This window comes from Salvelinus namaycush, chromosome 1, assembly GCF_016432855.1.
Source record: "Salvelinus namaycush isolate Seneca chromosome 1, SaNama_1.0, whole genome shotgun sequence".
Lineage (NCBI taxonomy): Eukaryota > Metazoa > Chordata > Actinopteri > Salmoniformes > Salmonidae > Salvelinus > Salvelinus namaycush.
This window is the reverse complement of record NC_052307.1, coordinates 30,370,542-30,387,710: the sequence shown is the minus strand read 5'-3', so window position 1 is coordinate 30,387,710 and position 17,169 is coordinate 30,370,542. Positions and strand designations below refer to the sequence as shown.

Genomic DNA, 17,169 nt, shown 5'->3' with positions numbered 1-17,169 from the left:
GTGAGCTACGCATTTTTCACTGCATCATCTGACACAGATACACACCCACATTGTCTACATACGCTAGACTATAGGTCTTAATGTGACGATGTAAACTAACACAGTATATCTACAGTACCTGGCAGTGATGCTTATCAATAAGACCCCGTAGACAGGAGTGTCCGCGTGAAGCAGGTATAATGAGCATACCCTGCTAAGTGAAAGTGAAGGTGTAAATCAGTCACCTCGCTTAGTGAACAGTGAAGGTGTAAATCAGTCACCTCGCTTAGTGAAAAGCGAAGGTGTAAATCAGTCACCTCGCTTAGTGAAAAGTGAAGGTGTAAATCAGTCACCTCGCTTAGTGAAAAGTGAAGGTGTAATCAGTCACCTCGCTTAGTGAAAAGTGAAGGTGTAATCAGTCACCTCGCTTAGTGAAAAGTGAAGGTGTAATCAGTCACCTCACTTAGTGAAAAGTGAAGGTGTAATCAGTCACCTCGCATAGTGAAAAGTGAAGGTGTAATCAGTCACCTCGCATAGTGAAAAGTGAAGGTGTAATCAGTCACCTCGCATAGTGAAAAGGGAAGGTGTAATCAGTCACCTCGCGTAGTGAAAAGGGAAGGTGTAATCAGTCACCTTGCGTAGTGAAAAGGGAAGGTGTAATCAGTCACCTTGCGTAGTGAAAAGGGAAGGTGTAATCAGTCACCTTGCGTAGTGAAAAGTGAAGGTGTAATCAGTCACCTTGCGTAGTGAAAAGTGAAGGTGTAATCAGTCACCTTGCGTAGTGAAAAGTGAAGGTGTAATCAGTCACCTTGCGTAGTGAAAAGTGAAGGTGTAATCAGTCACCTTGCGTAGTGAAAAGTGAAGGTGTAATCAGTCACCTTGCGTAGTGAAAAGTGAAGGTGTAATCAGTCACCTTGCGTAGTGAAAAGTGAAGGTGTAATCAGTCACCTTGCGTAGTGAAAAGTGAAGGTGTAATCAGTCACCTTGCGTAGTGAAAAGTGAAGGTGTAATCAGTCACCTTGCGTAGTGAAAAGTGAAGGTGTAATCAGTCACCTTGCGTAGTGAAAAGTGAAGGTGTAATCAGTCACCTTGCGTAGTGAAAAGTGAAGGTGTAATCAGTCACCTTGCGTAGTGAAAAGTGAAGGTGTAATCAGTCACCTCGCTTAGTGAAAAGCTCTGCCAGTGGAACAGAGATCACGACCACATCTCTTGGTCATCAGGCAGTCATGGGGAGGTTTCAATCTCCAGGCAGCCTCTGAAAGAGAAGTGGACAGAGAAAAGACTCCATTACATGATATGATGACAGAGTGAATGAACAGTAGGAGAATGCCCTCTGCTTCAATGTTAGGCCGTACCTCTTTGATGTCAGAATAGAAACTTGGAAAATGTCTGTAGGCAAATATTTTTTCATTAGCGTATCTGCTGGAATTTCCCAGTTAAAGTGTTTTCATTATTGGAGCAATTTTAGCGGGTGGCCCCTCAAAATATTAATTTCATATTTCTTGTTAATTTCCGACAGTTATCAAAGGCAATTTCATCTATTTCAAAACCCGAAGTGATTAACCATCCCGCAGCAAATTATCTATTCTCTGAGAAGGTAAGACAATTGGGTATTTTTGTGCATTCATTAGTGAGTTTGCAATGGTGTTCCTGCTGTCAGTCACTCCAAAGTTCACCCTCCACACACAGCCATACAAAAACTCCCTGTGAGGAGCTCTGCTGTGGGGGGGGGGGGGGGGGGGGGGGGGGGGGGGGGGAGGAAAGAGGGGAGGTAGATGGGTGTGTGAGCAGCCATGCGTGCTGCAGTAACTGCGCTGGATAAATGACTCCACGTCAAGCAGAGAGACTGCAGACCCTCAGAGTGTACTACTGTATGAGGACTAATGGAGCCTCAGCCAAGGCTCTCACACACACACACACACACACACACAACCAAGCTATTCACCATTCAGCCACACCATCAGCTTGTGTGTGTGTGTCTAACTAGAATGCCTGTGAGTGTAAAATGAGTCTAAGTGCAGTTGTTAAATAAAGAGAGAGCGAGAGCGAGAGAGAGAGCGAGAGCGAGAGAAAGAGAGAAAGAGAGAGAGAGATGGTGGGGACATTTACACAGCGAGATATTGGATATATTTCAGTGTTTTCTTTCTGTGTCTATTTCTGTCTGTTAACCTCCAGCTAAACCTGCAGTGGCCTCACCTCCAGCATATCAATGTACCTGCTACTCAGAGCGCAGCCCAGTCAGTCCACCCGCCATTATTACTTACATAAGCTTTGCCTGTGTGTCCCCGTGCAACCTATAAGCACTCCTCCTTATTAGCTCTGTGCCCAAACATATCTTACTTCATCAGACATGTGTCCAATCAGGACTCACTTTGGTGAGCCTTCATCCAATTAGCATCCTCTGTGTGTGTGTTGTTCTTGTGCGTCTACACACGAGCGAGGAACCAAAATGTCAAATGTACAACTATGATGTCACCTGTCGCATACAGCTGGTCTTTCTCCCTCCCAAGTAGATATCATGTCAGGAAGTCTATCAGTCTCAAGACAGGGCAATTCCACAGTAACAGAGAAATGCTGAGACTCAGATTTTTCACTTTAAAATGTATACCAAACAAAAACGAATGACTGCAAAGTAAAACAAACCATACAACTCTCTTCACAAGGACTACTTTTAACAATTTTCACTGAGCATCTTACAAAAACACATCTACTTGAAGAACAGTGCAGATGCTAAGATTGGTAGCAGAATGACGTTTTTTTTGCTGATTTATAACATGAATTTATTCAATATTAAAAATAATCATTTATATCTCAAAACGACCCTTTTTGATTGTGTTCACTTTAAGACGTATTGTTTAGAACAATATACTCTACAAGTATATCACATTCCCAGACTGGGCTCCCTGCTAATTCTGAAGTGTCACGTTCCTGACCTGTTTTCTGTTTATTTTGTATGTGTTTAGTTGGTCAGGGCGTGAGTTGGGGTGGGCATTCTATGTTTTGTGTTTCTATGTTTAGGTCATTTGTAATTAGCCTTATATGGTTCTCAATCAGGGACAGGTGTTTGACGTTTCCTCTGATTGAGAACCATATAAAGGTAGGCTGTTCACACTGTTTGTTTGTGGGTGGTTGTCTTCCGTGTCTGTGTATGTTGCACCACACGGGACTGTTTCAGTTTGTTCGTTCGTTTGTTGTAGTCTGTACCTGTTCGTGCGTTCTTCGTGTTATATGTAAGTTCTCATAGTTCAGGTCTGTCTACGTTCGTTTGTTATTTTGTAGTTTGTTTAAGTGTTTTCGGTTTTCGTCTTTACTTTAACTTCATTATGTCCACATTCCACGCTGCGCTTTGGTCCAATCCCTACTCCTCCTCTTCTTCCGAAGAGGAGGAGGACGACCGTTACATGAAGGTAGGATACGTTTTATGAGCACCATCAACACATTGAATGGTAATTGGAATGAGCAATCCTAAAGGAGGGCTGTGATTGGTTAATCATAAATCCCTTTTTACATCAGCCAATGTCACAAAGTGCTATACAGAAACCCAACCTAAAACCCCAAACAGCAAGCAATGCAGACACACAGTGGCTAGGAAAAACTCCCTGGAAAGGCAGAAACCTAGAGAGGAACCAGGCTCTGAGGGGTAGCCAGGCCTCTTCTGACTGTGCCGGGCGGAGATTTAATGACCTATAATGTTAATTTCTATGAATAAAATGGGTCATATCATTAAAAGTACCAGAGAGCTCACTCTGGAAAAGTGATGAGTTTGAAGATTATATGGTTCCAGACAATATGTCTAAAAATAAGCTAAATCAAAAACAGTAGTTTTGAGATATTCATATTAATAGTTTTATTGTTGAATAAATTACTGTGAAAATGTGTCTTTCAGAATCTAGACATACTCCATATGTTAGAGCCAATTATAATGAGTATAACAACACCAAGGTGTCATGTCGTGTTCACAGATCATAGGGTCTTACATAGGGTCTTTGCCACTTTCATTATGATTCTCAAAAATGGTTTGTGATACAAATGTAAAAAGCATGTCAAACATCCTTCCTCCCAATGAAGTTTCTATGTGAGAATTTCCAGAACAATCTGAGATACCAAAAATATTGTCAGCTCCGGCTGGCGTGAAATCGTCCTTTTGGAGGATTGTCGATTCAAGTTTTATTATTAATTGAAAATGTTATTCTGTGTGTCTGTACCCAAACAAAACACAAAGCAGGCTGACATTAAGAGGAGTATGTAGCAGACAGACACTGTCTTTATCCTCAAACTGAAGCCTTATCTGTGCACCAGCTCTGCCGTTGCTAGCAACACAGCAGCAACACACAGAGTAAATACTATTTGACTTGGAGCTGATGTCTGTGCTGTAGGGCAGGTTAGGAGAGACTGTCTGTATGTGTGTGTGTGTATATATAAACATTGGCCTCAGGAGAGACTATCTGTATGTGTGTGTTCTCTGTGTAAGTGTGCGTGCGTGCATGCGAACATTGGCTGTTGGCCTTCATGGGCAACACTGAGTCATAACATGTTTATTCAAATGCAAATTGGGAATGCAATTATCATGAATATATCATGGAGGTCATGCTATTGCATAACATGTATATAAAGAGCACAATTCACAGCCTCAAGGTCATTTCACCTAATCTGGCTGACACCATCTCTCGCTGTGTAGTCATGTGGGTCGCGTCAGCCAGGCTACATTTCACCAGGATGCTAGTCAAGAGAACACAAATACTGTGGAACCCTGAAGTGGGCAGTAATATTTGATATGTGTCTATACAGTAACCTATTTTATACATACACACATCACATGCGACTCGTAATAAGACTGACCAATTAGCCTATTAAAATGTTTATCTGACTTCATAAAAATAATTAGCAATATGCAAGAGACTATGGTTGAGTTACAGTCATAGGTAATGAAGAAACGTCTGAGAAGGAATTCTAAATGCAAGTGTACTTAATTACTTTGTCAAATGAACGATAACATTATACAAGGCATAAAGCTTAAGTTACAAAGCATTAACAAGCATTACAAGGCATTATTCTAAGCATGATCAGAGAGGGAGAGAGAAAGAGAGACAATGAAACCATGGCTTGTGACCTGGCCCATGGAGCATGGGAGAGGGGGAGAGAAAGGAAGAAAGAGAGAGAGAGAGACAATGAAACCATGGCTTGTGCCCTGGCCCATGGAGCATGGGAGAGGGGGAGAAAGAGAGAGGAACAAATAAGGAAGAACAATTCATCTAAAGACCCTTTTTATAAGCATCTGAGTTGTTTTGATTCAAAAGCTGAGTTGTTCACCAATAGTATTACTGTAAAGTTAACCTCCAATCAGATGTCAGACTTCCAGGATGTAACCTCTGCTTGTCAGAGGTGAGACAGTGGGGGTTGGAGAGTTCAACACAGAGAATACTGAATTCCTAAGACAACACAGAGGAAATTCTTGCATAAGGTTGATAAGAAGAGTCCCTTCGGGGCACCCTACACCTTTGTAATAATTATAACAACAACTAAATGTTTTCTGGTGCTGGGTCTGTCTGTATGTTGAACAGGAGGAATGTTAATTAGCCAGTCGGTCAGTCAGTCTGGCTTCGTGTGTCATTGTGTAGGGGACCTGGACTGTTGGCACTGCTGTGCTGGTGCTTCACTCCTACTCTCCCTGACTCCCACTCTCTCTACCACCCCCAATCTCTCTCTCTCTATCCCTCCCTTTCTCTCTCCCCCTATCCCTCGATCACACCCTCTATTCCCCCATCCCCCCCTTCTCTCCCTCAATCCCGCCCTCCCCCTCTCTCTCTCTGAGGCTATCTGACCCGTGGCGTGCCCAGCCAGCGCTCCCTCAGACCTTTTCCAAAACAATCCACGAGAGGCCCACAGCTGCAGAGCTGTTGTTCCCAGCTAAACAAAGAAATGTGGATGGATGGCCCACTTTCATCTCATCGTCTGGTGCTACAGCAGCTGTTGAAACTCACTAACACCATTAACGCACAGCCAGATATTGAGTACATGGCTCTGATTTGATGTAAATTGTGTGATGTTTGATCTCAGAGCAGCGAGCTAAAAGAACAATCTTTCTCTCTCAAGGACACTGCGATGTGGTTATAGGAACTTGGTAAGAACGTTGCCATAATGTTGGGGGAAATGCTGTGGACAAAATAAATGTGTACTTCCTGAGGCGAGGCACTGACACTATTCCTGAGCTACAGTAGATAACGTAGCAGGTGGAATAGCCCAAGCAGAGAACTTTTATTTTATTTTGATATTTTATAAGTATACTAAAGTATACTTAAATAAAATACTAATTCATATTATACTGTATACTTCAAATACGAGATGTACTTTTCTAGCATATCTTATGTCCCAAAAAGTGTCCCAATTTAGATCATTTGAAATGTATTTAATAAACTTAAATGTTAATAAAACACAAATAAAGTTTACATTAAAATGCATTTAAAATGGTTCCAAATTAGATAATAAATATACTTTAGGATATTTAAAATTAAGGACATACAGTACTTACAGTATATATATATATATATATATATATATATATATTCAAGTATGATTTCAGTATATTTAAATATTTATTTTTCTGCTTGGGAGGATGGACTGCTGTGGTTTGGATTAGAATCAAATGGGTAAAAGGAGCTGGATCAATAATGAAGTACAGGCTCAGTACTTTACTGTAAAGACTCCCTTGTTTACAAGGACCCACGGGCCAACAACAATCAATCAGAATCAAATGGAACAGCACTGCTGCGTAATGTGTGTGTACGTGTACGTGTACGCGCACGTTTCGTGAGAGACGGATAGATAAAAAAGAGAAGAGATAAAAGGCAGGGAGAGGGAGCCAATAAAGCACAGTTTAGGGGACTAGCTACAATCATCAATGAGATCTAAATAGGTTCTGCTCTGTGAGTAGTGGTGTGGGATGAGACTGAAGCACTCAGTCTGTACAGCAGGGTAGATCCTCTGTAATAAGGCACCCTTTCACTCCGACTCAAACTCCATTTCATACACAACACTTCACACCTCAGATACATGGGACAATACTCAAATGTAAGTGCGCACACATTTGTCTGCAGAAATCGTGAGGACATTTCGGCAAAACCTTTTCTTGGCAAGCTTTACACAACTGTATAGCTTCACACACAGTGGCACACTGAACTGACGGAGATATGTTTGGTTATGGCCGCCAGGTCGCACGCACTGGAAGTTTGATACAGTGAGGTGTGGCTGTGCTCTCACGGTCTCCATAACGCCAGGAGTTCATTTTCCCCCATCAGCTTCACTCTATTCCCTTTCTCTCCTCCACTATATCCCTCTGTTCTCACGCACACACATCCCTAGGGGTTTACTGTGAGACAGGAAAGAATATTGGTGATAATAATAATCCCATGTTACTGTGATACCTGACCCTCCTAACACAGAAACTAATACTATTAATACTGACAGAAGGAAGCAGAGAGATCCACTCACACGTCATCCACTGGGATTAAATCTGAAAGCTGAGCTGCTCTCACTGATGTGCTCTTGGCTTTTGCTTCAAAGCTCATTAGTCTAAAATGGTCCAAATGTTTGCATAATAACGGTAGAACCTGTTGTTGAACAGCAGAGCCTGGAAGACAAGCAGTAATCTCCAATCATAAAGTTATGATGCAAAACAACACATAGGTACATGTTTGACAGGACAACGAACATGACAGATCTGCTACCAGGCTCAGCCCAGAGACCCTTCTTTTCATTTAAACTACCACTGTAAACCTTGAAACAGTGCATCTCATATCGCCACATTACCTCCATGGAGGGATACTACAGAGCAAAGCTGGCTGTGTTTATCCTCAGTCCCCTGACACTATTGGATTACTGCAGACGATAGAAGACGCGATGGCTAATCAATAGTGTGTCAGCAATGCAGAGACCTGAAGACTGCCAGGCTGCCTTGACTTTCAACCCCGACTGAGGGATGTTAAACAAGCCCAGATGATTTCTGGCACAGACACAGTGAGTGGGCTACATGAAGAGGGAGCTTAGCCCCAGGGATCTACAGTATTAAGATACTTAATTGTAGCAATTGCTGCCTTGGCTAGGACACATCTACTAGAAATTCAAGAGATTCAAATATTGCTGGAACCACCCTGGTACAATTAAAAGGATATATTAAATTACCTCCAGTATATTTATACTGGCTTTATAAGACATCCCTTTAGACAACACTCTCTCTCTGGAAGATACCTAAAAACTCAAACATATCCGATACCTCTGTTAACTACAGCAGAAGATTTAGCAGAAGATTTAAGGACTAAGTAAGAAGACAATCCTAGACTGATTAGGTCGAGGCTAACCGTGGTGGTTGTGGGCTCCCTCCCGTTCCCAGCAGACATGCCTGCCTGACCGTGTAAACTCTCTTTGTTCGTCGCTGGAGGTTCGCGCGTCACTCTCCTAATTGGGTACACTGTCAGACGAGGCCTTATGAAATTGGCCGAGCCCCCTGGTGTAAAATTGTCACTTCACAGAAGTGTTCCGTTACGAAACAGATGCTGAGAAACAGAAACAGTTTTAATGAACCAGAGAAACCTAGCTGAGCTGAGGGAGATAGAATGACACTGCATAGGAGAAGTGGCATGGAGAGACAGAGAGAGACTTCTGTCCTAGTTAAATACCATCGCAACTCATCACAGCCCATGATGCTTTGCCAAACACAAAGCAGCACCACTGCAGTCCTGTCCTAGCTTCACACTATTACCACATAGACCACACAACAAAGCTCATCCAGTCAATACAGCTTGAAAGAGAGAGAAAGATAGAGAATGAGAAATAAAGACCCGCACACAAAAATCTACTGCGTCCATCTACGCACTACCTATACTGCGTCAGTGTCCCAAAAACCTCTACGTAAGTACAGAATTGAACAATTTACAGCCAGTTCTGTAACTGTTCCACATTCTGCTAAAGTAAGTTAGTGCCTGTCTGTGGATCCTCTGGCATGCCCTCATACCATTCCTCTGAGAGAGGAACAAAGCTGCAGGCTAACTGTTCAGAACAGTCCACTGCACCTGGAAACTTAGTCCAACTAGCAGTGCTTAAAGGGATAGTTTGGGATTTTAAACACCATGGGACCACGCAGCCATCATACCGCTCAGGGAGGAGATGCATTCTGTCTCCTACAGATGAACGTACTTTGGTGCGAAAAGTGCAAATCAAGCCCAGAACAACAGCAAAGGACCTTGTGAAGATGCTGGAGGAAACAGGTGCAAAAGTATCTATATCCACAGTAAAACGAGTCCTATAATCGACATAACCTGAAAGGCCGCTCAGCAAGGAAGAAGCCACTGCTCCAAAACAGCCATAAAAAAAGCCAGACTGCGGTTTGCAGCTGCACATGGGGACAAAGATCGTACTTTTTGGAGAAATATCCTGTGGTCTGATGAAACAAAAATATAACTGTTTGGCCATAATGACCATCGTTATGCTTGGAGGAAAAAGGGGGAGGCTTGCAAGCCGAAGAACACCATCCCAACCGTGAAGCACGGGAGTGGCAGCATCATGTTGTGGGGGTGCATTGCTGCAGGAGTGACTGGAGAAATTCACAAAATAGATAGCATCATGAGGAGGGCAAATCACATGGACATATTGAAGAAAAATCTCAAGACATCAGTCAGGAAGTTAAAGCTTGGTCCCAAATGGGTCTTCCAAATGGACAATGACCCCAAGCATACTTCCAAAGTTGTGGCAAAATGGCTTAAGGACAACAAAGTCAAGGTATTGGAGTGGCCATCACAAAGCCCTGACCTCAATCCTATAGACAATTTGTGGGCAGAACTGAAAAAGTGTGTGCGAGCAAGGAGGCCTACAAACCTGACTCAGTTACACCAGCTCTATCAGGAGGAATGGGCCAACTTATTTTGTGAAGCTTGTGGAAGGCTACCCAAAACGTTTGACCCAAGTTAAACTATTTAAAGGCAATGCTACCAAATACTAATTAAGTGTATGTAAACTTCTGACCCACTGGGAATGTGATGAAAGAAATAAAAGCTTAAGTAAATCATTCTCTCTACTATTATTCTTACATTTCACATTCTTAAAATAAAGTGGTGATCCTAACTGACCTAAGACAGGGAATTTTTACTAGGATTAAATGTCAGGAATTGTGGAAAAACTGAGTTTAAATGTATTTGGCTAAGGTGTATGTAAACTTCTGACTTCAACTGTAAATCATCCATATATATCTACAGCAATAAGACAGATCTTGCTTTTGAGGCCTGTTTGAGTGTTTCTTTAATAGCCTACTGATTCCGTGAGCACCAAGACTCACACAACAGGTTAGTACATTTGTGAAATTGTTTATCCATGCCGTAATAAAGTCTTTACACTTTATTTTCGTTAGAACAGTGCCTCTGGTATTATTTCGAATTCATTTTGGGTTGTTTACATTGTTCCAAATTGTCCAAAAAATAATATCTATAATAATAGTAATCGTTCTTTGTCTTGATCTCCTTATTGTTATGATCATCATTATAATAATAAATGTCATTAGTAGACTTAGTATAGCAGCCTTGTATAACCACCATCGAGCTGTAGGCCTAAGAGCCCATCCTGTTTAGTCTTAATACAGTAACTTACTTAGGCCTATATTTCAATACTTATTTAGGCTACTGTACTCTATCAATCTATAATTAATTTGTTCATGTCATCACACAGCATACGAGTCATTCATGATTTGAAAAGCAATCAAGCATTTTATTTTTGAAATAACAAAGCAACACTTAAATAATTAGCGCAAACAATAAATAAACCGTTCCATTTCTGAAATTGCATTCACAAATGTTTTCAACTGCTTTTAGTCTTTGCTGTAATAAAGGCTTTACAAAACAATATTACAACAGACTCTGGTACGCTTACCATTTATTTATTGTTGTTTAGATTGTTCCAAACGGTCATGAAAATGATATAATAATACACATAATATGCACACAGCATTTGCTCCTTACCTTTTTATTGATCTCCAGTAAATGTATTCCACACAGACTTCCCCTTTACCTCCTGAGAAACCAGTGAACATCAGTCAGAAATGGCTGTAATTATGTTACATCTTCAGGGACAGCGCGATAAACACTGTTGATGTTCTGTGGTGGTCGCTGCAGCAGGGAGGAGAGAGAGACAACGGGTGCTAGTCTCAGTCACCCACTGTCATTTTTTTTAACACAGCGCAGTCGGGGACAAACCTAGTACAGTGTACATTCAGAAAGCAGTTTAGCAGTTACAACGAAATATAGCTCTCTCGCTCTTGCTTCTGCTTAATTTTTGAAGAAATTAATTTGTTCAAAACTGTTCATGTATTGTCTTTCTCTGTCTTTGAGTCAACTACTCACCACGTTTTATGCACTGCAGTGCTAGCTAGCTGTAGCTTCTACTATCAGTAATAGATTCATTCTGTGATCCTTTGATTCGGTGGACAACATGTTAGTTCATGCTGCAAGAGCTCTGATAGGTTGGAGGACGTCCTCCGTAAGTTGTCATAATTACTGTGTGTAAGTTGTCATAATTACTGTGTAAGTCTATGGAAGGGGGTGAGAACCATGATCCTCCTTGGTTTTGTATTGAAGTCAATGTACCCAGAGGACAGAAACTAGCTGTCCTCCGACTGAACCATGGTGCTACCCTACAGAGTACTGTTGAGGCTACTGTAGACCATTGCAAATCAGTGTTTTAATAAATTATATGGTGACGTGAATATATTTTGTATAGTTTTATCTTTATCTTTGCATTTTACCCCCTCGGGAGGCGAAGGTCGAGTCATTAGTAATCTGAAACATGACCCGCCAAACTGCGCTTCTTAACACCCGCCCGCTTAACCCGGAAGCCAGCTGCACCAATGTGTTGGAGGAAACACTGTTCAACTGACGACCGTCGTCAGCCTGCAGGCCCCCGGCCCGCCACAAGGAGTCGCTAGAGTGCGATGAGCCAAGTAAAGCCCCCCCGGCCAAACCAACACCTAACCCGCACGACGCAGGGCCAGTTGTGATTCGCCCTATGGCCCCAGGATAACTTTTTTACGACTATGAGAAGCTGAGACTCTCTCGGTTTTGCTCTATGGCGCTCACAAGTCACACAAGACTCGTTAGAAGGTAAGGGGTTCTGCTACATATAAGATAATAGGAAATGAGTGAGAGAGAATGAGATCACGACAGAAAGAGAGAGCGCGACAGAGAGAGAGAGCGTGACAGAGAGAGCTTGACAGAGAGAGAGAGAGAGCGAGAGAAAGAGAGACAGAGAGCGAGAAGGAGAGAGAGAGAGAGCGCGCACTGGAGAATAATCGGTGAGTTTCATTTTCAGGGAGTCTCTCTCTCTTTCCAGCAGCACTGTGCAGCAGAGTGGAGCAGAGATCAACCGGAGTCGAGAAGAGTGGAGCAGAGCAGGATGGAGAGAGCAGAGCCTAGAGCAGCAGGTCACCCTCTGTGCACACAGAGTCACATGGCCCAAACAAGAGGGAGAGGGGAGAAACACAGAGGGATAGAAAGAGGGACAGAGACACAAGTGTAGCAGCAACAAGAGAGAGGGAATAGGGTGAGAGAGAATGAGAGAGGGACAGTGCGAATGAGAGGGATATAGAAAGAGAAGCGAGCAAGAGAAAGACAGAAAGAGGGGGTCGATAGAAAAAGGGAGAATGGTTTATTAAAGTAAGAGAATGAGAGCGAGGTAGAGGGCAAGCTAGATTGCTTCCTTTGGGACCATTGCTTATGAGATTTTACAGCTCTAGTCCTTTCTTTAAACTTGGTGTTTGTTTGCACAGTGGTTTCTATGACAGTGCTTTTCTGTCTTAAGATGTTCTGTTTTATGGTGCTCTGTTAGGAAGGGAGAGGAATGTACAACCAGCCTTACTGACGTTTGCATGTGGACGGGGAGACATGAGGGTTTTGATGAGCTAGTCAAGTTAGATGTTTAATAGAAAGAAATGCCAATACAATGCAATCTAAAGTAGCTTGGGAGACAATTTAGGATTTTGGCTACATTTATAGTATAAGAGACATTTGTTGGTTAAGTTCATGTTTCATTGTATGTTACAATAAATTACATTGTTTCAATTGTCTCATGCTTTTTTATAATTGAATACTGTCTCTAAGTGATCATGCAGCGGCTCATGCTCACTAATTTGGGCTCATGGGTTTCACATGTTAGAACGCTAGCTGTAACTGTCACTTTTTGTCAGTTGTAGCTTTGCTGAGGAGCCATACGGTTTTCTGACCATGTCCTCATTTTTGATATCCCTGTAGAAATAATTCTACTTATCTGAAGATACTTACAATACCTTTAGTTTACATGAAGATCTGTGGATAACTGTACATACTGGAAACCTGTGGGATAAAGTATTTCGTTTTTTACTCTTTACGCAGGAGTCTCTGGTCGTTTAACTAAAGTGAGTGATGCACGTCTATCATACAGCCTCAAGCGAAACTATCACTGCACCTACATAAATTCTTAGCCTATAGGGTCCGACAGTGAAAACTATGGCTATAGATAGTGATATAGCAAGTGAAAAGGATATGGCGTAGGGCAGGGGTACTCAAGTACTATATTGTCATTTATCAACCCCCACCTCCCAACCCATTCGACCCTAAACTGTTCACACCCCCTTTGTTGCCGTAGAGAAAATGTTGCAATTTAAGGCAAATTTCATTTTTTTCTGTTTAAAAGCTAATTTCCTTGAAATTCCGAATTGACCCGGACCGCCAGTTGAGTATGAGGGGTGTAGGGGCTAAAACGTACACGTTACTAGTACACTCGTGTTCTTTTCGTCTCATTCAGCAGCCACGCTGGCAAGCTAAGAGAAGGAGGACTGTGTTCACATCACCCAAAAATGTCCACAAAATTAATTAGTCTATACACTCCAAACCATAACAGTCCACCCACTGTCAACAAAAACACATGACACTTAGAGAGAATGAAGCCTAACCAAGCCCAGCCCAGTCCAGCCCTCGCACAGAGTCCAAGGTCCTCTCTCTCTGCCAGCACTACCTTACAGAGAATAGAAACGTTGCCTTGAGTCTACTACCATAAAGCTGTGTGTTGGGGCATTTAACTGTATATGAGTCCTATACAATTATACTGTATTAGTTTATTTTGCACAGCACGTTGTGAGGTATGTTGACTATGCATTTGCCTATAGAGGTGTAGAGTGAGGTGACACGATTATTCATATGTATGGAGCCGCTGCATGTGGCCATATTTGTTGTTGTGAGAAGCGGCCAAGGGGGCTCAGGGGACATGGTCCCATCACTGATCTAGGGACAGGAACTGAGGGACAGAAGGGAGAGAGAGAAAGATAGAGAGGAGACAGCACAGAGGGGGCTTTCATTGTCACTACCACCACAGACACACACACACTCCTCTCTACTTCCTAGCCTCACCCTTTCCTCATGCACACTCTCACACCACAGTCCCTTTCTCTCTCTCCTCATCGATCTTCCTTTCAGTCTCCCTATTCAGGCCCCAGTGTGGGCCTCTCCTAGCCTTGCCCTTGCCAGGACAGAGAATGGGGAGAGCGGGGGCTCAGCGTGACCAAAACAACAAACAAACAACAACATGACTTGCAGCCAATCCAATTCTCAAGAGACAAATAACAACGCCACAAACCAATCCCTGGGAAGAGAATCAAACACCAGCCAATCTCTATCTAGATGATGATTTTGACAGCAAATGCCTCTGTAGCTCTGGCGGCCTCCTGAGAGAGTTTGTACCATCTCAGAGGCTGCCAATGGAACTGTGGGGCTGGGAAGTGGAAATTAGCCATTTGGAGATCATTAAGATCAAACAGATGAAAAAGTGAATTTCTCCATCTAGATTCAGCTGCTGTTACACAACCAAGAGGACAGAGAGATTTCAAACAGTTTCTCCCTGCTGATAAACACATTTTCATATTGTAGTTGGAAACTCAGTGTTTAGTCGGTGTTGCCAATTAGAGCTAATGCTAACGTTGAATCAGCGCTATGGAGAAATTGCAGTAAAAGAACATGAAACATGACAGTTTTACATATTAAAGGGGAAGTCATTTCAGAAGCTTGCAGGATTCCTTACTTACCAACCACAGCTACAAATCCCAATAAAACTACATCTGCTGTTCCGGACAACTTTGTGATCTCACTCTTCGTAGCCGATGTGATTATGACATTTAAAACAGGTTAACATTCACTAGGCCACTGGGCCATATGGTTTACCAGGACGTGTAATCAGAGCATGCGCTGATCAGCTGTCAAGTTTCTTCACTGACATTTTCAACCTGTCCCGGACCCTGTCTGTAATACCTACATGTTTCAAGCAGACCACCATAGTCCCTGTGCCCAAGGAAGCCGGAGTAACCTGCCTAAATGCCTACCACCTTCCTCTGCAACTGGATCCTGGACTTCCTGACGGGCCGCCCATAGTTGGTAAGGATAGGCAACAACAAGTCTGCCATGCTGATCCTCAACACTGGGGCCCCTCAGGGGTGTGTACTTAGTCCCCTCCTGTACTCCCTGTTCACCCACGACTGCGTGGCCAAACACGACTCCAACACCATCATTACGTTTGCTGACGACACAACAGTGATAGGCCTGATCACCGACAATGATGAGAAAGCCTATAGGGAGGAGGTCAGAGAACCGTCAGTGTGGTGCCAGGACAACAACCTCTCCATCAATGAGCAAGACAAAGGAGCTGACCATGGACTACAGGAAAAGGCAGGCCGAACAGGCCCCTATTAACATTAACGTGGCTGTAGTGGAGCGGGTCGAGAGTTTCAAGTTCCTTGGTGTCCACATCACCAACGAACTATCATGGTACAAACACACCAAGACAGTCGGGAAGAGGGCATGACAAAACCCTGCACACTGACTCTGTACCGGTACCCCCTGTATATAGCCTCGTTATTGTAATGTTATCGTGTTATTTTTGGTATATTTTTTTAAACTTTAGTTTATTTGGTAAATATTTTCTTAACTCTTCTTGAACTGCACTGTTGGTTAAGGACTTGTAAGTAAGCATTTCAAGGTCTGCACTTGTTGTATTCGGCACATGTGACAAATAAATATAGACATAGATTAAGGAAATGAAACGCTAGCCACTTTAAATGTCTCCCTATCTTGCATCACTCATCTCATGTATAAACTGTACTCCACACTATTCTACGGTATCTTAGTCACTTTAATTGTGTGTAAATATTGCATCATCCATCTCATATGTATGCTGTATTCTATACTATGCCACTCTATCTTAGTCCAATACCGCTCTGACATACACCACCGTTCAAAAGTTTGGGGTCACTGAGAAATGTCCTTGTTTTTTAAAGAACAGCATTTTTTTTGTCCATTAAAATAACATCAAATTGATCAGAATTACAGTGTAGACTTTGTTAATGTTGTAAATGACTATTGTAGCTGGAAACGGCAGATTTTATATGGAATATCTACATAGGCGTACAGAGGCCCATTATCAGCAACCATCACTCCTGTGTTCCAATGGCACGTTGTATTAGCTAATCCAAGTAAATCATTTGGATTATTAGAAAACCCTTTTGCAATTATGTTAGCACAGCTGAAAACTGTTCTGATTAAAGAAGCAATAAAACTGGCCTTAAGACAAGTTTAGTATCAGCATTTGTGGGTTCAATTACAGGCTCAAAATGGCCAGAAACAAATAACTTCATTCTGAAACTCGTCAGTCTATTCTTGTTCTGAGAAATGAAGGCTATTCCATGCGAGAAATTGCCAAGAAACTGAAGATCTCATACAAGGCGGTGTACCACTCCCTTCTCAGAACAGCGCAAACTGGCCCTAACCAGAATAGAAAGAGGAGTGGGAGGCCCCAGAGTACAACTGAGCAAGAGGATAAGTACATTAGAGTGTCTAGTTTGAGAAACAAACGCCTCATAAGTCCTCAACTGGCAGCTTCATTAAACAGTACCCGCAAAACACCAGTCTGAACGTCAACAGTGAAGAGGCGACTCCGGGATGCTGGCCTTCTAGGCAGAGTTCCTCTGTCCAGTGTCTGTGTTCTTTTGCCCGTCTTAATCTTTTATTTTTATTGGCCAGTCTGAGATGTGGCTTTTTCTTTGCAATGAGAGTTTCAAGTTCCTCGGTGTCCAATCACTAAGGAAGAAGGCACGACCATGCCTCTTTCCCCTCAGTAGGCTGAAAAGATTTGCCA

At 42.6% G+C, this 17,169-nt stretch overlaps 1 protein-coding gene across 2 annotated transcripts in view; it reads right to left on the bottom strand.

Annotated features, from left to right (window-relative positions):
- LOC120031468 (phosphatidylinositol 4-phosphate 5-kinase type-1 beta-like) overlaps positions 1-17,169 on the bottom strand; it is an 89,241-nt gene that overhangs the window by 51,226 nt on the left and 20,846 nt on the right. The window contains exon 2 of one of the 2 annotated variants that reach the window (XM_038977356.1): positions 1,103-1,234. The gene's annotated coding sequence lies outside the window, so the exon portion shown is untranslated. The remainder of the gene's footprint in view (positions 1-1,102; positions 1,235-17,169) is intronic. The other variant, XM_038977278.1, reaches the window with a different exon arrangement.